At 35.5% G+C, this 25,362-nt stretch overlaps 2 protein-coding genes across 2 annotated transcripts in view; one reads left to right on the forward strand and one right to left on the reverse strand.

The window, feature by feature from the left end:
• LOC121315580 (E3 ubiquitin-protein ligase MARCHF3) overlaps window positions 1-12,841 on the reverse strand; it is a 37,171-nt gene extending 24,330 nt beyond the window's left edge. The window contains exon 1 of the mRNA XM_041249798.1: window positions 12,691-12,841. The gene's annotated coding sequence lies outside the window, so the exon portion shown is untranslated. The remainder of the gene's footprint in view (window positions 1-12,690) is intronic.
• Window positions 12,842-20,903: 8,062 nt separating this feature from the next.
• The window catches only part of LOC121315584 (multiple epidermal growth factor-like domains protein 10), a 69,124-nt gene continuing 64,665 nt past the window's right edge, over window positions 20,904-25,362 (forward strand). Inside the window, 1 exon segment of the mRNA XM_041249812.1 lies at window positions 20,904-21,186. The gene's annotated coding sequence lies outside the window, so the exon portion shown is untranslated.

The raw sequence follows: 25,362 nt of genomic DNA on the forward strand, positions 1-25,362 counted from the left end.
CTCGGCACACTGCTAACCCTAGAGCCTTCAAGATTTTTCTTAATAGTTCCACTCTCAATGCATCAGCTCTGAGATTAATGGACTCAGGCTGGGGATTGTGTTAAATAAGAGCAGTTAATGAAGGCATTATTTCAGCTAGAAGGTTGTTTGCAGCATCCGCACAGCAAGATAATACAAATCTATGCCAATTATCACAGCTTTGAATGGATAATTACCTAAATCAAGTCATTAATGAAAATAAAATTGACACCACTTAATGAGTTCTGACATTTCTTAAATTCACTTAGCTGTCTTTTTAGTATAATTGTAGCCACATTAACAGCAGCACATGATGCTAACATTGTGTAGGCCTAGTGTAATGCTTAAACACTATGAAGTACATTTGAAACAATGACTTATGTCTTCGTGACCAACCTGTCAGACCAATGAAATTATACTGTAGATAGTAACTACAAAAACTCAAATAGTAGCACATGTAAATATGGCTACTGTTTAATTAATGAAAATAGAACCAACCTTTGCATTTTTAACTGTTTAAACTGTAAATAGTTTTTCATGTAATTATTTATTTTCTATTATTACAATGCTTCACTATAGAAAATGTAGAGTACGTGGTTCTGGGAGAGTTCTGGGAGAGAAGGTCATGTTGCCACATGATTTGAATGGAATGAGAGGGTCTGCTCAGTCCTGGCATTTAGGATTCTCCAGACAAAGCAAGCTCAAAGCAAAGATAAATTATACAAACTCGATATTGGAGCAATAGAATCTAGAACCACTCAGGGGTATTGTAAGCACCCTAAAACAGGGAGGATGTAAAAACGACAATGATATCTGAGGCTTCATACTCTTTGAAAGATTGTGGCCTCTCTAATTTCTCTCAACAGTGGTGGAGCTACAGTAATTACAGCAGTCATTTAGGCTCTTAAAACAGTACCGTCGCTGGCGTTTTACACATTTTTACAGACAGAAATGCACTAAAAGAGACACATTACACAGTATAAAAGTTTGGTTTCCTTACCCTTGGTGCACAAATGCTACATTTCATTAATTTAAACAGTGTCTGTATTTAAATCAATATTAGACCCTGCGTCTTCTATGAAGCCCTTTTTTAGCCATGGTGCTTTGAAAAGTGAGTGCTCGTTCTTAAAATGTCTTTTTTCACTTGGCCAATTTAGCACTTGAGAGAAACAAGCCATACATTCTAACCATCTTAGACTAAACACAGCTAGTTTGACATATTAACATTTTCCTGAATTTATGTTTAAACAAATAACACACCAAACAATTAATTTACAGACTATTTGCACACACTACATTAACCAGAGACAAGGAGGGTTATTTAGGCACGTCTCAGAAGCACTGAAACCATATTTCGGTCACAATTTAAAACAGGGCATGCCTCAAGTTTATGTATCCCAAAGGAAATAACACATTACAAGCGTCAGTGTCATGAAAAAGTACCTATACACCTATCCACAGCATATAGAATAATAGATCTTAACAAATACAGTTAGATAAGATATAGCCTTCACTAGCTTATTGGGTCAGGTATCCATACCATGAAGAATTCCCCTAAAAAAATGTGTTTAGTTCAAATTAAAGCAATATAAAAGATACAGGAAATGATGTGCCTATCAATTATAAGAAGTATAAGAGAAGAGAAGTGACCAATTAATCAAATAATTAGACCAAATAAGTAATTGAGAGCTAAAGTAGAATGTGGCCCTGCCCTCCAGGAACTCAGTTTGACACCCCTGTTCTAAAAGGTACTGATCAGACTGATTTCTGAGAAATGGGACTCCATTTGTTAATCTTCTCACCAGTGTACGTAATGTCATCACATCTTTACCACCTTTGACATCTCCACAGCAATTCTCTTGTGTCATACTTGACAATAACAATGGAGGAATTGCAATTTAATTAGTCCCTCAACCCAAAGAGCACCAGCCATCTTACCTTGAGAATAACCCTCATACTCAGATGAAATGGAATTCCAGGTCCTCAGATTAGGAGCAAAAACAATGTTTGCCATAAAATACGTCCTCACTGCTTGACAGCAACTGAGATAAACTGTGTCGGGACAGGAGTTTTTTAATTATTTACAATAAATATCAGATTACTGCTAGTGCTAAAAATAAAACTGGGAGCTAAACAAAGGCTGACCAAAAACCTCCCAGATAGCTTTCTTCATGTTGTTAGATTCTAGAAAAAGTGTCTCCCCCCCCACACACACACCACACAAACAGAATGCTTTTCTCCTATAGTGACAGAAATGGATAACATTGTTCAATAACTTCAGTAAAAGCCTGTAATAAAAGCCTGTTCAGTTTGATCAAATTCAGCTAAATGGATGCCGTAGTTTTTGCTTGTATATGCAATGACAAGCCAGAAACCATGCATAGGTTGGTCACAACTATAAGGAAAATAATGTGTACATAATCTGAAGCTTTAAATATGCTTAGGACATATACAGTATGTAGACGCATGTACAGAACCATGACGTATTTTCATAGTATGTTGAACACTTATGTCAACAACATCTCCTTCCACAAATACAAAATTAGAGTTAGCAGTGCAATAACAAAGAAACAGATCAAACATTTTCACCTTTTACTAAACAAAATAGTTCCTTCAGACATACAGTGCACACATCATTTTGCATTTCTAACAAGTCTGCTTGATGAAAGGCAGTTTCCTTTTTAACTCAGACTAACAGCATGGTTTATACAAGGCACAATCATCAGGAGGATTAGAAGAACAGGGAGCCTAATTATCAGCACAATTTGTAAAAACGTCTGCAGAATAAATGTAAAGAGGAAGAGAACTGAATCCTTTTTTTTCAACATTGTTCCATTTCCGCTCTACTTATTCCTCCACAAAGCCACTGTGGTGTCTGACCCTCGCCGTTTTATTCATATAATGAGCAGAGGATATAACAGAGGACAGGAGCTGTGCACTTACATTTTTACTCCATAGCTAATGGCAAATTTTTAGCAATCAAATGACTTAATTGTCTTAGATTCCTAATGCTATATACTTCCCAATGTTAAACTAGGTTTAATGGTTTATATTTCCCAATGTTACATTTTTGTTTCGCGGTAAATTATGTTACAGCAACAAACACCAAGCTGTGAGTCAATGGAATGAGTGTGTGGGCAGGGAGTACTGTTTTGGCTGCACTTTAACCAAACTGATTCTCTGCTGAAAATGTATTTGATTTATTTATGTATTTATTGTATTAGATATATTCGGCTAATGACATATGGTAGCTCAAGAATACAAAAACCTAAAATTAATATATAAAAAAAATGTATGTGTCTATAATATTATTTGATAGTTTGAGCATAAAAAGCTTGATACTTTATGAAAAATAACCTTGCTCGTTATCAAAAATGCATCTCAGCAGAAGTTATCTTACGATGTCAGGCCCTGCCAGAATTTTTATGGGATGTATTTAAAATTGCACATGAATTCCTATTTAACTCTGACAGAGCTGTTTGACCCAAGTTTCAAAATATATTATGAATGTTTGTTTGTTTGTTTCACATTGATTATTGATCTTGAGTACGTAAATAACTAGAAATGGTGGTTTTTAGTTACAAAAATAAAACACCTCCTGTAGCACGCTCTGTAGTGGTAAAGAATACTACAGGGAATATTTAGCTTTTGCTCACAAAAGTACAGTATGTCATACCAGATGAAACAGTTTGTAAACATGAAGTAAAATGGAACTATGAAAAACAGTCTGGCACTGAAACCTGTTCACTAGACACCACCTGCAATGGAACTATATTGAGAGAATGTCAAACCATGTGGTCTGTATGATTGATATAGCAAGAGTTAAAAGCTATTTTAGTCTTTTCACTAGACAATACTGGTAATAGAACTTTAAAAAAATAAATAATCCAGCTGTGTTCCAAATAAAGACATTAACTCAGTGTACCATCTCCATGCATCTGAAACTTCATCAGTCACATGACCTCCATATGGCAGCCATATTAGGGGAGCAGCAGGGATGGGCTGACAAACCCATAGAAGCTTCCCTTGTGAAGATGCTTAATTATTAAAAGCAACTGTGATAACGTTGTGAAATATATTGAGGAACCACCCAGGCTACAGTAAACAAACTGCAGAGAAAACAAAGCCCTTTAATCCAAACAGTCACAAATTTACTGAAGAGTAAAATGCTCTTTAATGTTACAAAACTAAACATAAACAACTGAAGGAAATCTAATATATGGAAATGTCATTATTGTTTTTTAATACATAGTAATATAACCATTTGCAGTTCAAAATAAGAAACTAGCAACTTGACTATAATGTTTAAGAGACCCTGAATTACAGTAATGTACAGTTCTTGTTAAATGGTCTTTTACTCTGTTCAGTAAAAAGGAATCAACTACAGACTGGATTAGATCCTTTGAAATGAGCCACAAGCAGTAACTGGAATATACATTCTGAATCACCTCATGGATTCTTTGAACAAAATGTTCATGAGTTTCAGCCTCCTAATATCTTAGTTCTGCACGTGGACAAAGTTAACGATGTGGACATCACAAACACTTTCTGAAGCTGTGTACAATAGTAAAAGCATCGCAAAATCTAATAAAGCATAGTGAAGCACAGGTAAGCATTGTAAAGCCAATAGAGGTACAATAAATTTACCAGGCTAACATTTTATAAGGCACACAATAAAATAGATGGGCAATTACATGAAATGAAAACCCATAATTGTTAGTTTATTGGTTAAAGAAGTTACCGACCAGTAATTAGGATAATAAATACAATAGATACAATCATACTGCATTGCTAAAGACACGGGACCTGGCCAATAAATAAACTTTAGGGCAATTACAGGGGAATAAAACCCTAAAAACAAAGACGGTCATCAGCCAATAACATGTAATGAGAACCAAGAGAAACTACAACTGTGCGTGTCTTTCATAACCATAAACCATAAAAACAATTACTGTTCTTTTGACAAAAGATCTTGGAACTATGTACCATCTTCACCAACTCTACTGAGAATTAGGACTGTATTCCTCCCAAGCACTTCCAGCTCCAAAGAAACTGTGGGAAAAGAGGCCACTGACAGTTAAAAATAGAAGCAGCCTTACCCTGTGACGACCACAATTCCCATCTCTCTGCATACCACAATTACTTGCAATATAGATTTTAATAAGCTGCATTACATAACGCAGCAAAAAGCAATTATTGATTTAATGTTTCATGAATTGTTCTGTAAAAGTGTGCCCATTTAAACATATAGCATAGACTTTAGTGAGGAGAAAGTAAACGGTAAATGACAATCTCTGGTGGCAGGGCTGGCTCATGAGAATCAGCTGTCATGATCTTCAGGGGGAATACCAAGCAACTGTTCCAGCAGCTTTATAATCTTCTGTAACAATACGGTATGTGAGGAATATGATGATGCTTGAAACCCCAAAGGCAGCCTGAAAACATACAGCCTGAAGAGAAGGAAACAGTGATCAAGATAAGTGACTGAACAGCACAGAAATCTCACTGTACACAAATGATCAAAAAGTCACAGAAAACTATATTATGTAAATGGTATGTGTCAGAGACATACATTCTCGCTACAAATTATAGCTACTGTATTGGTATAATGAATAAGTAAAGCACCATGACCTACATCCACCATATGCAAGTATGAAATACAGCCAGACAGTGCCCCCTCTTTACAGTACATCTATATTTTGATACTTTATAACTTTCATCCCAACACAAACATTTCTCAACATATATGTAAAACTGCCGGCATAAAACCTCTCTATATGTTGATTTTCCACATTTTATTTTTTTGGAGGTTCACAAAAACATCTATCATTGTACAGTATATGCAACACTAATACCAAACCAGAAATAAACAAATGAGAATTTCATTTTGTGGCTTGCGAGTCGTCTGAAGTTGTTTCTTATTTATTTCAGAACTGTAATTGCTGCTTTTTGTATTTCATTTCGGAGTAAATAGATCAATGTGTCTAGCTGATTGGTGGCTGATCCAAGTTACCATTATTCCATACAGTATGAACCTCAGTAGGGTGTGCTATTCTCTATCTCTATAATCTTTTCGCTAAATGTCCACAAACATGTTTAACATTTGAAAAAACCTTGTTTTTTACCCACATGATTTACAATATGCTCTTTCATGGTGCTGCTAGCTAATATTGAATATAATGAAGTCTTAATTTATATATATATAAGCACAGCAAACCATTCATTAAAACTCAGAGTTTAAATTACACACTGCTTGATATTCTACATTTCCTTTCAGCGGCATTTCAAATGGCTTTAAAAAGAAAACTGACATTTCCATGTTCTATACCTTTTATGTATGACTGCTTGCTGTACTCTGGTTAAATGCCTGGGGTCTATGCTGATTACCTTGTATTTTGAAATCTACCCTCAATGGCTTTAGCTTAGTTTTGTTAAGGTATTCATCTTGTGACAAAAGTGAATGCCTACTCGGTAGCAAAAACAAAGCCAGTCATCACAGTCTGTGCGTGTCCATCCATCAGTTTGAATACCCACTGGGCACTGGGCACTGGTCCAAGAGCTCAATCGGGCACAGCGGAATACTTTCCATCCAAATCCAGGACCAGCTTGTCGTCTGACTCCAGCTGCCATGTATTTTAATCAGATCAGACTTGAGGGATGTTTTGCATTGCTTGAATAATTCCCTTGAAATCAGTCAATATAATTTCGAATTTATAATGTCGAATCACCCACTACTGGGCTCCAAACAATTTCAAAAGAGCAATGCAATCAGGAAATGAGTTCCCACCATGCTAAAAACATATGGATTTAATTTTTAAAAATAAAACTGAATGCTTTACAACCCCAAGTACAGTATAATACCATTTGCATGCTTGAATCCTCCCTAACCCCAAACTCACCCCATTCATATTACAAAGCCATCACTTCTGTTCTGGTGATATGATGACCAAATACCCCAGGATTTCCCAGGATTGTCCCTGAATGATTAGGATGTTTCGCTGTCACACACTGTCCCAAGTTTCAGGACTATTATTTGCTGGCTGAAAAGCTCTAAACTCTGACATTGTTATGGCACAGGACTTCCTGGGGTGCACATGACATTGCTGTTCTGTTTCCTTGAAAATGACTAGGCAGGAAGGACATTAATTATTTGTTTCCATGCCCACCTGCTCCTATGTCCCTTCTTTAGAAAACTACATGCATTACTCAAGTAGGGCGTCCCATGTAGCAGCCTTGGCAATGTTGTGTATAGGTCTTCTTGTCATACCCCTAGAAGAAACAATACAGCAAGGTTTTCAGAAAGCTCTGCTATAGAGGGCTGTAATTTGGAGGTGGCTTTCACTGCATACTCTTAATCTACTGACTCGCCGCATGAGAAAACTTAGTATATTTAAAATGTTGGCAGGAGGAGTCCTACAATAAACGTCTGTGAAATGCTGAACAAATACCAAAGAAGCACACTGCATTAGAAATGCACTGGTACTGTGGATATAAGTTAATCTTCAATTCTATTATTTCAGTGACTTAGTAGTGTCCTTACAAACCAGCACTATTTAGATTGATGAGTATATTCAAATGTAAACAATTTGCATCCTACTTCCAATAAAGCCTTTTGAAATAACAGTGGGCCTGTTTGATAATGTGTTTGTTTACATGTATAATGCCCATAGAGTTAAAAGGACTAAGGCACAGCTTTATTTGCAGGTCAGGTCACACATGTAACCACGATGCGCTATCAATGCTGATACTGCAGCACCACAAATTTAAAATACGGTCAGAACGAACGGTTCTTAGCAAGGTAGCAGAACCATCCTGAGGATGTGGTTGCCAAGAATTGTAACTGCTTTCAAAACATGTAACCACAGTATTTTGTAATGCCTATCTACATATTTCCAACTTTTGATTTGCCATATACATTTAACTCTGATGATAAGTGGGAAGGGGCTGAGGGGACAATCACAGCGGGACTGTTTTTAGCACTTTTCCACAGTTCTGTGAATGAAGACAATGGGCAATTTAAATACATCCGCCAATTCAGTTTGGGCACCTTGAGCCAACATGTGTAACAAAAAGCAGACTGACGAGTCCATAACATTTCTCAAGTAAGGGTTAACACAGCAGAGGAGAAAGCCTGAATCAATTGTTGTGCAATCCATATACAAATTAAGTGAATATGGTTGGTATTATTTGGACATCAATATAAAGAGATGAATACTCAATTGAATCCTTATTGAGCTGCACTGTACTGTTGTAATACCAGCAGATGCATTATGAAGACCTGTTATAATTGCATTCAAATGTTTCGGGAATATGTACACAGTTTCTCTCTAATGAGTTGTAGACTCTTGTTTCCAGTGGGGTCCAACCAATCTCGTTCAGCCAAGCGGTACCAAGAAACATGCCAATTTCCTTTAGACTTTATGGTCAATATGTTCATGTACATCTTATGGGTATAAAGGTTAATGCTTGGGAAGAGTGCCATATAATATTAATTTAGTTTAATTGAAGTCTGTCCACATTTCACACAGCAAGCTAGTGGCTGAGACAGATCTGAAAGACATGTATTTCTTATTAGGCATTCAAAGAACAGGTAGCAGTTTGCATTATTAACAAAGGCAAAAGCAGACAAGGGAATAACCTTGACAGTGGGTGGCAAGTTGCCACGAAACAACTTTTAATCAAAACTGACATGGCATTACCATCTAGTATCTACTACATATCCACGTGTCACTGTATCCAGGAAAAGCAAAAATATTTAAACCGTTCAACGCCTATTGAAAAGCATATCTTTTTTTAGACAAAGTGTAAACATCAGTGTAAACGTTTAATACAGTTTAAACGTAAAAAGTATATGTTTAATACACATACAAATTACTTACTGGTTGTACTGCAGAACTGAGACTCTCGAAAGACATGGCAAGGTTTTGAAGCTCCCCATTTCAACAACGGGAACATAGCTGTTTTCATGTAAAGGTCTACTTTCCAAATGTAAAACCAGCCTGCTATTTAAGAAATGCAGATCACCAGGGCAGACCACTGCAATCTTAAGAAACCCACCTTTCTCCTGAAACAAAAAATAACAAACAAAAAAAAAAAAACAATGGCTCTTTCTATAACCCATCTAGTTGCCTGGCTCCAACTGAGTTCCCTTTGGAACAGCACAAAAGAAAAGAAAAATGAAAAAGGTGTAATTCCATGTGATTTAATCAAAGCTATGTGCATTCCTTCTAAAATGGAGCTGGATGAGCTGAAACACAAAAAGGTTTTGTACCTACATTAAAATCTGCATTAAGAACAAGAGCAACATTACTACTATTATCAAACTTAAACAGTATGGATTAGACAGGCTGAATGAAGCTGCTGCTGCTGCTGCTTGGGACTTTGTTTTGTGACTGCTTTTCTTTTAAAATTATACAGTCTTTCAAAAGCAATTATGTTAATGTATCTTTTAAAAAGTGCAACTGAATAAAGTCTAAAATAGTTCCTGTGCTGACATGTCTGTCTGCATCCGAGCATAAAAATACATTGATTTACTAATTAAACTGCGGACAAGGTAAACGCACCCACTTCATTCACTTGAGGTTTACAGGAATAAAGTAATAATTTGCATCAGCACCAGTATAACAAACATGTCTTCAAACCTTTCTTTTTTTTAATCTTATTTAATGAGTAAACACTCACACTTCATCATACTTGTGCCATTAAACACATGGTAATGTCAGGCACTGTACCTTTTAAAAGCAAAGTGGCCTCATCAACTCCAAAGCAGCTGCTTGGTGATTCATAAAGATGCGGCTGTTGGTACTCTGAAGAAACTGAAGACCTGCTCTGTCTGTTACTTCAATACATTCCAGCTTTGTACTGTCCATTAAGGACACAATCTAACAGCAACTGAAAGACTTCTGCCTCTAGCAGCCTTTCTTATGCCATTTCCCACCCACACAGCAATGGAAGCAAGTATTGCGTGTGTCTGTTTTAAATACACTGACTAGCCAAGAGATTCGACTGACCTGCTACCGACGCTCACAATGCGTACTTCCAGGCACATTGCCTGTGTGGAGACAGGTGTGTCTTGTCTGATGTTAAAGAGTATTTTATTGTGACCAGTGTTGTACTTTCCGGTCGTAGTTTTCAGACATTGCAATTCCAGGAACAGTCAATACTGCCACTGTGCTTAGGGACAAGTCGTGCAACGGTGAAATAGTTACTGTAATAGTACTTTTGTATAATATGTATGCCATGCTTCCGGTGAACACTATGAGCTCTCATCTGAAGGGAATGCAATGGTATCAGTATAAAACAAGCAAAGAATTGGATAGGCATGACATTATTTTACGATTTACAAAATACCTCTTGTTTAATAGATTTTTTTTTTTTTCTATTTTTAATCAAATGCAGTACTGACATTATACTGAAAAATATTTGTTTTGTGTATACCAAAACTAGTAGACAGTGTCAACTATTAAAAAAAATAATAATAAATACTATTTATAAAACAGTATTTACTATTTTTAATTTTAAATATGCTGCTGGCAACCTATTTTCTATTTTAGATAGATTTGGGGACTACTATTTTCTATTTAAATAGTTTACTCCTTACTAACGATTTACAACTATATACTTTTCTTAAGACCATTAACATTCCAACAGCATTTTTCTATAGCTAAACAGGTTTGATCTCAGTTTGTTTGTAATTGAAACATTACAGGACATGTACTGCCCTAAATGTTTATGCTGTCAGAATCCCAGAAGTATGTTTAAGTTTATATTAAAATAGAACTATTTGTGGACTGCCTACCAACTTCTTCAATAGTTTATCATTTATCCACTCTGCAGCATTCTCAACAGTTTACTCGCAGCTTCATTTGCAGGCACACAAGACCTCCTATCTGTATACAAGTATTTCCTATAAATTTGATATTTAAACCATTTAGGTAAAAAAGAGTTAATAATCCTTTTCTGAAAAAAAAAAAAAGTTAAACCATGAGGAACTGCATATTTGAGTGAGTAAGTCTTCCAAACTTTACTGAAATACTAGATTCACGCCTTTTCAGATTAGTCAGATTTTGTGGTACCTTCCAGTCTATTATTAACCCCTCAATCTAGTGTGGCCTCACCCTGTCTGTTTTTAGCTTGCCTCACCTTTCCCATCCCACCCACTCCCGCACTACCCCACTACCCTACCAGTGGAGCTCTGAGTTAAAATTAGACAGTGACTGTTGACCACAAATGACAGATCTGCAACTTATGATTAATTTTGTTGAGTAGCTGAAAACAAATCCAAGTCAAAGAGACTGTTACGCAAAGTTCTGGTTTTCAGAGATATCTTCGAATAATAAAGTGCACAGAGCACAAAATCACATGTGGTATTGCACAGCACAAAGTCTGCCTGCAAGCACCATCAGTTACATCCTCTTTTAACTACACCACTATATTAAACAGCACATTTTCTGCCTGACTATGACCTGATTCCATTTGAGGTTCTGTTTTTTTTTTTTTTTTTTTTTTGGTGGGGGGGGGGGGGGTGGGCTTGTACCATAGAGGTGGAGACCCATTGCCATAAATGGTAATAATATGTTGACTCTTTAGATCTGAAAGTAGTAAGCTTTGATATTTAAGCAGTGAGGTTTTTGTTCTATCAGAGCTAGTCTGACAGACTATAGGCTTGAAATAACTCATGTGGTCCCTTGCACTAGCTTTGAACATTTTTATTTTATTTTTTACAGAAGAGATGTCCACTAAATGGGACTTTAAGCCCAAACAAAATACTGAAAAAAACTGATCTGAAAAGCAAGTAGAACTTGTGCAGACGTGGAGCGATAATTATTCTTATTCAACGATGTGTTCACTCAAAACTTAAAATAAAACTGAGCTGAACCAAAATGATGTTGCCAAAATACCATGATAGGGGATCTAGGTGGTGAAGTGGGATAATTACCAAGCCACTCCTCCTTTTCAACTCTGGATTAGATCACTGAAGGTGAAATGAGTCTGGTTGCCACATCTTAACTCCCAGTGGACATTAGCTCAAATCCCACCTCACAATTACTGTAGCTTACTGTATCTGCTTGACAGTGGTGCTCAAACAGTGCCATTGTCCTTCACCTTGCATGAAAATGTACCACCTTTAAATATTCTAACATCATCTTTCCTCAGAGATTCACAGGTTGCTTGATCAGTTCATGGATAATGCAAGTAAAAATGGTGCCTAATGAAACTTGGCAAGTAGCTGCATCTTTACTACCTCCCATGTTTCACTAACTGTTTTTAACTGACATGAATCAAATATATTTAAGTCCAATGTGTACCAGATGTGAATAACTACAAATACAATTGTGTAAGTAAAAGTATATCATGTATCCTACCGTTGTACTACTGACCAAACTTCCTATTCTGATCTTGGATTTTAACACTGGTCTTAAAAATGATGTTCTAACAGTACAGTGCAAACCCAAAGCTGATACCGCTCAATCCAGTTGTTATTATTCACTGTATCGAACGTTTAAAAAATGAAATTATATATATATATATATATATATATATATATATATATATATATATATATATATATATATATATATATATATATAACATTACTGAATAAAAGTTGTATTCTTACAGATGCATGTCAATTTCAACTGTTGGAATAAAAACATTATTAAGATCGCTTACCTTTTTATTGTTCGAAGCATGTGCCAAAATAACTATTTCTTGAGATGACTAGAAGTAATCAAACGCTTGAAGTAGCACAGAAACAAATGCTCTCAATGACTGTTGTAACTCGGATTCAGCACTTCCTCAAACTTCGCTAGCTGCCAGTGTAACTGAGTCGGACAGGCCCCCAGCTGCTGAATATTTTGTTGGAGTGACATCACGCAGGACCCAATCGACTCCTGGATGCGAGGAAGCAGAATCACCACCAGGGAGCAAACAATGTGGGGCGGGTCTAAATTTGAGACTGGTCTTATTGTACCGCCTAGTGGATGAGCATGGATAGTCATCTACTTACTGTATGATAGTAAACGTGATCTACTTAATCCCCGCTGGTGAACAAAATGTCCTGCAGTTAACGACAAACTGTGATACATTATCTCGTGTGGTATGTCTATTACATAACACCATGCTGGTTGGCTACAATGTCCTATGAAATGTAAATTGTACCTATTATCAGTATTGCGTTACTACAGTATTAAATGCAAGTTATTTTTATAAATAATAATTATGTATTTATTCATTCATGCAATCTGATGAATTGTCAGAAATGGAAACGGAAGTTTATTCCATAAGCCGGTATTCTCCAGTGTACTGACTATAGGAGCCTGACAGATGAATCGCTTTCTCTCTAGTCCTGGGCTTGTCTTTGTTCTTCGTGTTTTGAGGTCTGTAAAGGTGCTTAGCAACCATTTTATTAAATTGTGTTCTGACGTGGACACAAACTGAGATCATCTACCCTTCACTACATTAGGATATGTCAATATATCAACAATATGATAGTTCAGGCTATTCAGCTCCCAACCCCATGAATTCTGGTACGTTTTACTTGTTACCATTCTTACCTTTAAGAGAAACAGGACCACGCTTACCAGAATGCATTTGGTTGTGAGTTGAAAAGTCTGAACTGTTCCAAACTGTCCCACTGAACACGGAGCCATATGGTCACCTTACATATTATGTAGTACTTTTTGAAGTTTTTAGAACAGGTTAAAACATGCCACAGGATATCCACTAGATAGAGCCTTGGATAAAGCTAACTTCTGTTTTTGTGTCTTCAGTGGTTAGCTGGCATTGTGACTGAAACTGATATGATATGACCAGGAGCTCTCTGGTTCAAATCGGGGCTCACTCACTGTGACCCTGAGCAAGTCACTTACCTCATTGTACTCTGTCTTTGGATGAGACGTTGTAAGTGACCCTGCAGCTGATGCATAGTCTCTGTAAGTTGTCTTGGATAAAGATGTCTGCTAAATAAACTAAATAATAATAATAATAATAATAATAATAATAATAATAATAATAATAATAATAATATAATAATAATACTCAACTGGGAAACAAAAACAACAAAAACAAATCTGCTACACTAGGTAAAAGGAAGTTCTTTGTTTGCTTACATTCCCTTACAGGAAACTTATCATGCCTCCTAGGTCATTTGATCTCAGGAGTGTCTTCTAATGTAGGTTAAAGCATGTTACCAGCTGCAAAGCCTGTAACAGTCATTAGGGGAAACAGCCATTTAGTTACTCACAGAAAAGAAGGCTGTGAAGAGGTGGGCACAATTTTATTCTCCAGGTAAAATTATCATAAAAGTTGAAGACTATTTGAAAGCAAGGCCTGCAAACCAACATTTCTTTAACTAGGATAGTAAAAGATATCATTTATAAATGAAACTTGATCTAACATGTTTGCTAAAACATAGATTTATTTCATAACTACACCTTGAGACCTTTATAGAGGATAGATGTGCATGGTTGAAAAATGTGCCAAATGATTTTTGTTAGCTACAATCACGTTACCACTTTCAATATAGTATTTAACAAAAGGGTTTCTTGACATTTCCAGGATTTTGTCACAGCTGATTTAGTCTTTCCTTTATTTCCATACTTTCAAGCTTCTTCATAAGGGTGTGCGTTTGGACTTTATGCATCATCAGAAACTGTCCATTTAAATGAAAGACTGGATGTCATACTTTCATACCATACTGTGTTCTCTGGCAGTGTGATTTCCACTTCTTGCAAGACAAACTTGAAGTAAAAGCAAAACAAACAAAAAAATATTATTTACATATTATTATTTGTTGTCTGTAGCACTATTCAGTGTCAAAGTAACCTATTATGATCATAAGACATGTTGAGAATGACAAGAGCTTAACACAAAAGCAGTAACTGCAACAACAATTCGGCCAAAAAGCAATTTTGAACTTGCCTTCTTGAACTACTATCTATGCCTAGTTTGAAATAAGAAACTATTCTACCATTTTATAAACTTTAAAGTAATAAGGACATAAAAGTCATAAATAATACTAATTAAGTAACCTGACACCTACTTTGCTAAAAGACTCATTGGGGTAAATCTAATTGATCTGAACTGCTGCGGATCACAGTAACAGCATTATTTAAACCATTAGCAAAGGAGCCAAGGTTATGAAAATCAAACATCCAACACTGAGTCTAGCCTTTTTAACTTTTTAAAATCTGAAAGAATATGAATTAAAAAAAAAAAAAAAACATCTCAGGAAATTTCATTTTTGCATAATTTAAATGGCAGCAGTATTTAGACACACTACGGTTTAGGTCAATTGAGTAGATCTCATTGAATCTAAAGTACACCTTTAGTTGGTAACTTCAAACACCATTTGGGTGTTTTTATATCCATTGTGGACATTTCAATTGTTCTATACTTAACTGTGCTCCTTCGTCTGACAGTTATAATTCTGAAGGACAGAATGGGCTGAATTGCTTTGTTTTTCAGATGAAATTGTAAAGTTGTTTAGTTTGTCTCGAAAGGGTGACATTTTCTACAGCTACTATGATCAAAATAATGGTAACACAAATCAATTGTAATCCCAGATTGTAATGTTGTGTGATTAGCACTCACGTGGGTGGCGCATTTCATATAAGCGATTGCTGTATTAAGATTTTTTGTACATTTGAATATAGTTTTTTGTTTCATAGATACAGGCCATTATTAACAAAGAGATATTTCTTTATTGCCATCCTACAGTACAGTTTTTCTCTTTTAAAAATCATACAACACTTAAAAAACATTTTAGAATACGTATATAAATGAGTCACTTCAATTTTCAAATACAGATCAACAATAAGAAACATCGTAATGCTTTCCTGCAAAACAAAATGCTCTAAAATGCTTCCATTACCTTGGTGAACAGGGTTAAGACAGGTAAATGCTTTGCTGTTTACAGTCTTCGGAGCTACAAAGCGCTGCTTTTTATCTGTCCAAGGGTATTTAACGTAAGCCAGTACATTGTGATTCTGTAGAGAAATGCACACAGAACATTTGATTTGCTTTATTTTACAGTAAATGCTTTGACACTAATTAAGAGCACATTTACCTGGTTCTAGTGCAATTAATATGCAATGTTGGCATCATACAGCAACTAAGCTTTCAGATTTAAATTAAGATTTAAATTTAAGGTTTTGGGGTCTATTTTAATTATCTGAACAGCAGCAGATCAAATACAGAAACCATTACACTTGCAAACCACTCTAACTGGACCTCTTACCACTGTATTTTTTATTGTATTAGCAGTGCTAACAAGGGACTCTGTATATCCCTGTATTTTTAATTGTATTTAGCAGTGTTAACAAGGGACTCAGTATATCCCCTCAATAAAACACCTACAGTACAGGATATATCAGCTGTGCAGATTGTAACCATTAACCTGTCCCAACAATTGAAACAGCACTGTGAGTGGGCTGCCAGTTCAAGTTTCAGAAGCTAAAGATTCCTGAGAGTGTAGGTGTCCTGAATGTGTGCAATGATATGATTACAAGCAAGTACACTGAAACACTTAGTAAATGCAGTATTTTGGACCTCTGTTTAAACAATTCACACTGGTTCTAGGAGACACATAAACCCATTTGCGAAGTGATGTTGAGCTTTTTTTTTTGTTCTTTATCTTATCTCAATTGAGTTGTACTGAAAACATAAAAAGACATTTTGTAGGGATGAGAGTCAAGGCCTTACACTGAAGTTCACGTATAACCAACAAAATATCCCTACAGGTACTCCAGGTTTGTCCTGCAAGAGCTGTTCAGGGGCCAAAGAAGAAACATATATTATGAAATGTAGCTATGAACGGGTTAACTGCAGAGAGTACCTATATACACCAGCACCATTGGCTGGTTGCACTGGGGCTAGTCTTCGTCATTGCAGACGACTGTATAGAAAATTATATCATATGTATCAACAGATGTAAAAAATACCCCCGTTTGCGTAGACTGACCATAAACCTCACATTAGTTGGATCGCACATATTGTATATTTTTAAAGAAATAACCACGTCTTCGAGTCTTTAAAATAATCGCCTGGAATTTGGTTTTATCTTTCACTTTCTGAGAGCAGTGCTCCTGACTAATAGTCTATACATTTTGTTTTTACAAAAACACATACAGTATACAAGACACGCAAATGTTAAAGCACATAGCTCAACAAGTTAAGCCACTGCACATTCAAGAACAGGATCTAGAAATTCTTACATGACCATCCCAGGAAGACCAATAAAACCACGGAAGCTCAACAATCAAATTCAAGAGATTCAATTGGTCAAAACCATAAGCTTTGTCTGTTCTTCATTTACAGAGTATTCAATTACTGTTAATCAGAAAATACCACTTGCCTTTAGGACCCACGTAACAGTACTAAGAGCAGGGGGTGCGTTCACAGAGATCAATCTGCGCAGATTCTTTGTAGAATGTGACCAATTTAACCAATGGATGCTTTCACAGAGATTATTCTGCGCAGATTGGTCATTCTTAGCAGGTCATTGGATAAATTGGTCAGATTCTGCACAGAATCTGGACAGAATGATCTCTGTGAACGCACCCAGGGTTCTCAAACTGTCTGGGCTCATGTAACATAAATGTTATGGGTTGACTGTAGTGTATTGCAGTGGATCTTTTGTCATAAATTTAGACGAATAATGCTCTGTTTGTTGTAAAAATTGACATATATAATAAAATACTGTATTATTAACGGCTTGTTTATTTATTTATTTTTTTTTAATAGCTACAAAAAATTGAGAACCACGATGGAAGGTTCAATTTTATCATAACATGTTCTGTTCTATTTTGTTGAATTACATACTGTACATTTGCAATCAATTTTAAACATTACTTTAGACAAAACATTAAACTCCTTAATGCAGTTGGATGTTAGAAAAACCACGAACATAATCTTAAAATTATACTATGGTGTGGCAGGTTTCTATGAACATTTCTTTAAAAAACTGTCACTTCAATGTAATGTTGAAAGAATATCCTTAACATTGCTGTGATGGTCGATGGTGATACAAATACTTTCAGGACCTCATGCTCTTTAGAAGGGAAGACTCAGCTTTTCTGGTACAGATAAAAACACATACAAAACGATTTGTTAGTGGTGGCACAGTTTACAATGATTGGGCTTTCTGTAGCAGTGGATTAACCTGGATTATTTAGCCACACTTGGATTAATTAATTCAGCCACATTGCTGAATTTTTAGACAAAGTATTCTGTCATGTGATCTATGTGTGAACTCTGTGGAGACCAGATCTTGCAAGCACATCGCAAGTACATGGCAGTCTCAGAGCTTTTATGAAATGGGCCCCAGAGCAGTGGGACTGCACAGTAAAAACCAAGCGATACCAAGCAATACAAACAATAACAGTGTATAATCTATACACTACTGTGCTCTCACATTGCAGTTACAGTGTAGTTATACTGCAGCTAAACTATCATTTATTTTGATAAACTGCTGATAAATAATAACTTTATTCCACGTACAAGTTTAAAAATAAAAATAAAATATTACTGTCACAGAGAAATATATATATATATGTATGTGTGTGTGTGTGTGTGTGTGTGTGTGTGTGTGTGTGTGTGTGTGTGTGTTTTTTTATAGTTTTCTCTTTTCATTGTACTGTTGTTTCCTCTTGGGGATTATCTGGCAGATGATTATCTACCTGACAGATTTCATGATCACCACCTGGTGATAAAGCCTCAGTTTCCCATGCTGAGACAAGAATACTAATGCACTTCAACACCTGGTGATTACAATGAGATTGTCACACTCTTTTCTCAAGGGTTTCCGAATATGTACCTAATTAGCAGTATAGTCAAATAATGCATTTTTCATGGAAGTCAAATTCTGCATTGTTGAACACATTACATCTCTCATGTGCTTTGTTGAACTCATTAGTAATGTATTTGTTAATTATTGGAGAATTCCCAAAACACATTTACTGTATTTGCTGCATGACAAGTTTTAAATGAACTAGGCTGCTATTTGTAAACATTGCATCTGAATGCACTAAAGTCTTAGGCCCATATTTAAGTTCTATTTACACTTTCATTTTCCATTTTATTTGCACAGCCTTATATCTGTAAAGGGAATCTCTGCCTTGCGGAACATTTTCAAAAAGTTTAAATTAGAAGGAAAGGGACATGAAGTAAGTGGATAATGTTTGTAATGCAATTGTCTGATAGACAAGTATATAAAGAGATACATTTCTAAATCTTCACTGTGTCGTCACCTTCTCGAGGATCCTTTCTTCGAATACTCTATTATTAGTACTGATTAGTATTGTTTTAAAAACAAATAGTAACGTGTCTTGATCCACTTTTTGAGTCTGCTTTCATAAAGTTACATAAAATGGTTATTAAAATAATTTGATGTGATCATTTTACTAACATCTACATTTTCTAATAATAATAATAATAATAATAATAATAATAATAATAATAATAATAATAATAATGGAATGTCTGTTAAAGTACATTTATGTTATTAGTAAGCACAGTGCAATGCATGTCTCTGATTACATTATTAAAATAGACTGCATAATGTTTCTAAATGTAGTATTTTGCTCAGTATTTTTACTTGGCACTGCATACATTTTTTTACATAATTAGTTCACCAAGTCTACTCATGCATTTCCATTCAAATCTGTATAACACCAGTTTTAAGTAATGCATAGCAGTCAACAGTTTTCAAAATAATGGAGCTTTTGTACACTGGTCTTAGTAGTCTGAATTGAAGTGAATACCTACATAAGATTTTTGCAGAATGCAGAAATTAAAAGTTTGTTGACATAAAGGTTTTCAACGGTTGAATTTTGAGAAAAATACAGGAGAAAATCTGTCACGGGAGAAGTGTCCAAAAAACGTGAGCTTCCCAGCAAATAAGAGTTGACAGTGCTAATGATGACATCTACTTTTGAACCTGCCACAGCGCTGTGGAAGAGCGGTGGCTCTAAGATTAAGACCTCTCCAAGGTGCTGAGGTTGTGAAAAGCAGTATAGTGAAGTATATGACCGCTAGATGGAGACAGATTAACACAGACATGAATTTGCTGTGCACTTTGAGCACAATAATAATATGATAAAAAAAAAAAAAAAAAAAAAAAAAAAAAAAAAAAGTGATTGTAACGTTTTACCTGCAGCACACGAGCGTTTTTTTGTATTACAGAAATATGGATGTAGGCCTTCATGTTTACTGTATACTGAGCTGGTCTGTAAAGCCACATCACGCGTTTACAGGAATTAGATAACATTACACTTTTTTCATATTTTATTAAAGCTACACTCTGCCATTTCAAAACTGCATCTTAATAAATAACTGCTCCAAATTAAACCTGGACATTGTTTTAGAAGAACATGCGTTAAACTGAAATACCCTCCTGTATAGACAAGAGCTGCAAACACTTTGAATGACTGCGAGCATGTCAACGTATATTTCAGTTTTTCTTTTAATCGTGCTGCTTGTGCATAACCTGCAGGCCTAGTACCTACACAGTAAGTAGGCTTGATACTTTTTCATCCCCAAACATTGGATTAAATATGTCATTTGTCCATTTAAAAATGAAAAAAAAAAAAAACGTTGACACGTTTATCGCCCGGTTTCCTCAGTTTAACATTTTCAGATTAAAATAAATAAATTAATAAATACTCTCCAAGCCTATGCACGTTACTGTGTACAACAACAATACACTCAAACACCGTTCTGCTAGAAATCACAAAACAGTTTGTGTCCCAGTGTTTTTAAGATTTGCCTTTAGTTTGAAGCGTCCGGAGTCCCTTATTGGTTGTTGAAGTGATGAGATCACAAGGAGCGTTGGACTGGTGCAGCGGGGCAAGTTCACTTGCACCATTCTGAACTGTTGTGATTTTTTCGTACTGGAGTACTGCCATCTAGAGCCATTAGAAGTAGGCGAGCATCACAGTGCCATTCTGACTGTATTTTTTTCCCCCAATGTATATATTTTAAGGGTTTTTATTTGTACTCTAAATAATTCACATTTACAGGATACCACATGAATGGATGGGTTTAGAACTTTACTGTTTGGGAGTTTTTCTTTCTAAGTGCCCAGTTTCCAAATGATTGGATTCTAAAGAGAATTTGACGAACGGGATTCATGAACGTACTGCGGACACCAACAGTTTTATAAACAAGGTAAAGTTTGTTGTTTCTACCAGTTCATATATCGGTAAATAATTGCATACAATCTGAATAGGAGCTATTTAACCAGTTTCATTACAGCAATAACAACTGCACTCATAAGGTGTCGATGTTTAAGCGTTCTGCTGTTCAGGTAGAAAAGATAAATAATAAATTGCATTTCAAAGACCCTGGTAACTTTTATTTACTTTTGCATGGTTGAAAATGTCTTTTTATTATTGTCTTGGCAGTAAAGCGAATTTCGTTGTGCATTAAAATATCGCATTACAATGCATTATGTTTATTTTTCTGCATGATTGTTATGATAGTGATTGGTAATAAGAATAATAACGTAGCAAAGTAGATATTTAAAAAACAATATATACGTTTGAAACATTTGCCTTTGCGAATTACTATGAGGTTCAAAGTACAGCAGAAGGCAATAAACGCTAAAAAAAAGTTTCCAATTTAATCTGCGAAATACATATAAGGTGAAGTAGGCTACTGTATTGCAATGCAAAACTTGTCAACAAAAAAATAACACTATTGCTTCAGTGAGTGAGTGAAGACAAACGTAACATTTCCTAGAAATTGTATCTTTCTATGTAGATGAAGGATATTCCAAAACGTTTGACAGTACTTTGTTGTGGCTTGTTTACATTTTTCACCATTGGCACTGGCATGTACACAGTTCCAATTTGTTCTTCCTCATTTAAATTATCATTGTTCTTTTGCGTTTTAAATGCCAGTCTGTATATTTGTATCACTGTGAAGGTCTAAGTTGTTGCTAACAGCATGTGTTATGAAGGGGGTGTACGTTGAAAAAACAAAAAAGAACTCACAGCATCATTAACAACAGCCAAGTTAATAAATGCCATATGCATTAACAATTTTATTAATAGAAATCTTGCCAAAGTGACCGCATTCTGTAGTATGGTTGTTTGTGTGAAAGTATAGGTCTGAGTCCTAGCCTGAAGTCACAGTCTTTGTATTACTGCAGTTGGTGTGACATGCTCACAAAGGAACCATTACTCATGGTTGACTTCAATCACTGCTCAGTCAAAAGACTGTGTTGTTTAATGTTAAGCAGGTGAAACATTAAAAAAAAACAAAAAAACCCAAAACAACAACAACACCACAGGAAACTTTTTTATGCTTTTACCAAGGTAAAAGGGTGGACTGGGAATAGTGGTTACTTTTTTTTTTTTTTTTTTTTTAAGATCTCCAGGGTGATTTTTGTAGGGTTGTCCACCTGTCTGGGGTTCTGACCTGCTTTTCCCATTAACAGCCTCCTATGATAATACTTGGGCTCCACAGATGTTGTTTTCTGTGCTGTTATTTTGACACATGGCTTCACAGATATTTTTGTGGTCATCGGCATGATGGTTTCTGTAGCACAGTTAAGAATATTGAGAAATATTGAAGTGACCGCATTTCTGGTGTCTGCTATTTGAAATGGGGACAACAAGAGTTAAGTGTAAAAAACAACAAACTAATATGAGATACCCCAAAACAGCAGCTCTGTCTACAGATTCGATGAAAGAGTTAAGTACCGTTTATGAAACAAAGCTAAATTCACAGTTTAGGTCTTTGTTAAACAAGCAATGGGATAGTTGTAGCAGCTAACATTAGGGTTTACACATTGGGAGCATGCCCCTAGTAGCTACAATCTCTGGACCTCTGATTGCACTCATTTGTTCCTGTTTACATTTGGGAGTGGCAAACCACCCAGCTGTGGGCAATACAAGCAGTATTATTTCTAATTATAATTAAAGCTTTCGCAAAGGAGAAAGGTTTAGGATGAGGGTTAGGGAGATAAAAATAAGGTTTGGTGCAGATGGCTTCACTTAAAGGAGTATAAACATTTATTCATACACTTTGTTTTTTTATTAAAAGAAAAAACCTTTTAACTTCCCTGCCCTTTCTTATGCTGGTGGGAAGTGGTGCACTTTTACCTTATCATTTGTACAGGTGCCATGTTTGGTCATTTATAAAAATGTTTTAAAAAAACCAAACACAGCATAAAATGAAATACAAAGTAACAAACAACACATGATAAAGAGAGAATTGAATGGGTTAAAAGGAGCAGGTTCCCCTTTTAGATATACTGTATTTGGCAGTATATTGTAACCAGACGTGGACTGTTTAAACAAACAGTAGAATTGTGGAAACTGCGGCAGTGTAACTGTAACAGATGTTTTTGTCCAGTAAGTTTCACTTGACATTTGCATTTGACATTATTTAATGTGAAATCAATATGTTCTGCCCACTCATATGCTGAAATTACTAAACCAGAACTTCAGACATTCACTCAAATTCTGTGAGGTAAAATGTACAAGAAAGTAGATTAGATTAACTTACGTTTCATCAGTTTCTTGTAGTGTTACCCAGGTTATTACCAAAATGTATTTTCTGCAAGAAAATAACACAAACAACATCCCTTATGGCAACAGTAATTAGCACCAGAAGTAAATGTAATATGTTAAACAATATGAATGCACAATGTGTGTGTGTGTGTGTGTGTATATATATATATATATATATATATATATATATATATATATATATATATATATATATATTTCCATAATATATATATATATATATGGGCATCCCGTAGTGGCTCTTAAATGTTCCCCAAAGCAACAAAGAAAATGCCTTCAAATCTTCTACCGTTACGGAAGTTTAGAAGATGGCAGGGAAACTGCTCTTTCCCCCGAGAAGGGGGGTGGGGGGTCCCGGTCATAACAGCAGCCTTTTTCTTGATAGAGGCACAAGCATCTTTATTTCCCAATGTGGCCCTCAGGAGGCCATAGTGAAAAACAGAACTACTTCATATTTAGTGAACATGTTTTAAAGGAATTAAAGCTACACACACTATATACAGTATTTACAAGTTGGATGGAGCCTTACGAACCCAAAAGCGCTAATTGAAGGCATTACGATTTCATCAGTCATGGTCAAACAGGCAATTAAACCTCTTTAACTCATTTCCAAGCCTCGCTGAGCTTGAATAATTCCACTGAATAGACCAAAAATTTAAACACTCTGAAAGGTGGATCAAATTACTTGACAGGCAAGTTGCTGAAGTATAGATTTCAGACATTCTTCTTTCGCTTGTGATGTTAACTTGCAGTATGTTGTGAATGAATGATAAATTCCTAAGGGTGTCTTCCTAGGGTTTGGTCCAAATTGAGATGGCTTTAATCTCAAACTTTGTGGTTAACATGCTTAAAAAAAGAAAACACATCTTGAAACAATCTTTAAATACATTATTCTTTAAATAACTGTCCGTTAAAGCTTTGTGAATAGGACCCCATGTTAAAAAACTATTTGCCGTTTTCTATAGATATTTTGGTACATAAGTGCACACATTTAAAAAAAAAATGCATGGAGTTTCCCGTGTAAATTGCCTGATCTTTTGTTTTTCATTAGAAGAAAGAGCAAAACTAAAACTGGCATGTGTTTTATGAACTACCCCATATCTCATAAAAGCTGGCAAGGGACTTGTTCAAAGATCACACAGTGAGGCAGTGTCTGGCATTCTATGCTGGACCACACTGCCAACTTCTTGCAAACAGCTGTTCAAATGCATCAGTCACAGGTTATATGTGTAGAGATATTACAATCTTGTGTTTAATTTCAAAAGGGAAGTCAAAATTGTTAAGGATGAATGTTAACAACAAATGATTGGAAGGCATACTTTTATTAAAAAAGAATACCATTTAAAAAAAAGGATACTATCCTTTCTTCTGAATTTACTTGCTGCAAGTAGTATACTGTGTATGATGGCAGCATATAGTAACTTCTGTACAGAATAAAACTATAGCTCTATGATATTTTAAACATTTTTTAATTCAGTAAACCATGTATAAGTTGTCACTTGAACCTACCAGCCAGTAAACCCCAAACTGATTTAAATCACAGTAGCACAGTGAATAGGCAACATAGAAAAATGAACATTTATTCTTAGTTTTTATATAAATTGAAAACATAGGCACATGAAAATCGGGATATATTTTCATTATGAGGTTACTTTAATTTTCCTGAAATTCATAGTAAAACATGTCAACCAGAATATAGTGTAAACTGTGTGAGAGGACTTCAAATGGGAAGCTATTCAGAACCAAGCAAGAGCAGTTTTTAATTGCTATGTTCTCCTAGTACGCTTCGCTGGTAGTTGAAAACAAA

This window comes from Polyodon spathula, chromosome 1 (assembly GCF_017654505.1).
Source record: "Polyodon spathula isolate WHYD16114869_AA chromosome 1, ASM1765450v1, whole genome shotgun sequence".
NCBI lineage: Eukaryota > Metazoa > Chordata > Actinopteri > Acipenseriformes > Polyodontidae > Polyodon > Polyodon spathula.